This window comes from Bison bison, unplaced genomic scaffold (genome assembly GCF_000754665.1).
Source record: "Bison bison bison isolate TAMUID 2011002044 unplaced genomic scaffold, Bison_UMD1.0 scf7180017864144, whole genome shotgun sequence".
NCBI lineage: Eukaryota > Metazoa > Chordata > Mammalia > Artiodactyla > Bovidae > Bison > Bison bison.
In genome coordinates this window covers 5,911,102-5,912,096 of record NW_011494716.1, presented here as the reverse complement: position 1 = coordinate 5,912,096, position 995 = coordinate 5,911,102, and the positions used below count along the sequence as shown (strand labels likewise).

The following is a 995-nucleotide window of genomic DNA, read 5'->3' as shown; positions in this document are numbered from 1 at the left end:
GATCCTCGGGCATGGGACCTCGGCCTCTTCTGCCCCCGCTGCCCCCCATTCACCCCCACTCTGGAGGGTCTTCCAGCTCTCCGGCTGGGTCTCTGGGCCCCTCGGAAATGGCCGGGCGGCAGTGGCCTGTTTGGGCAGCGCGGGTTACTCATCCCTGCCTGGAGGATGGTGGGTGTGGCAGCAGCCCGCGGGATTTCGGGCGGACGTCTGGTTGCATTTCCCGCCTGGCCACCTGTTTTCTTGGTGCAGAAAAAAAAACCCTATTCTCCTCCTCCCGCGCCCCCACCCCCACCCCTCCCCTTGCTTTCGCTGGATGGAGCTAGATGGGGTGACTCGCGAGGCGCTGGGGCGAGGCGCGCGGGGCGGGGGCGCCGCTCGGGGGGGTGGAGCCAGCCCCCAGCCAGGCCTGGCCGCGCCAGCTGCGGGCTCGGCGGTGGGACCGCTGCCAGGCCTGGCGAGGAGGTTGGGGAGGGAGGGGGGACATCCTGGCGCCGTGCGATTGGCCGCCTCTAGGGAGGAGGAGTCGCCGGGCGCTCACCCGGGGTGTTTGCGTCTGGATGGGGGGGCCCCCGGGGCTGTGCAGAGAAACTTCACTCGCGCCCACGGGCTCCCTCCCTGCCGGCCTCTTTGGCAGCCCAAGTTTTCAGGCCGGAAATGCAACGGTTTTTTGTTTTGATTTCTAAAAAGGAAGCCCCCAACAGCTTATCTGGGGTTGGAGTGGATGTATGTATTGGGAGTAGGGTGGGGGGGCCGGATTTCAGCCCCCTCCAGGCACGATCTCTGTTCCCACAGGCAGGAGGGTCTCACTGCAACATAGAGGGCTTCTCTGAGCCTCCGTTTCCTCATCTGTAGGCTGGGGATGTAAGTTTCTCTACCGTAACGGGGTGTGTGAGAATAAAAGGAGATGGCTGACCCAGGACTGCGGTGGGAGAGCTTTAGCTACTGTTACATTTTTCACTTGCTTTAAAAAAAAAAAAAAATATATATATATATAT

The 995-nt window shown here is 62.0% G+C and overlaps 1 protein-coding gene across 1 annotated transcript in view; it reads left to right on the top strand.

Moving 5' to 3' along the window:
* The window catches only part of CARHSP1 (calcium regulated heat stable protein 1, 24kDa), an 11,773-nt gene that overhangs the window by 440 nt on the left and 10,338 nt on the right, over window positions 1-995 (top strand). The gene's annotated exons all lie outside the window — the stretch shown is intronic.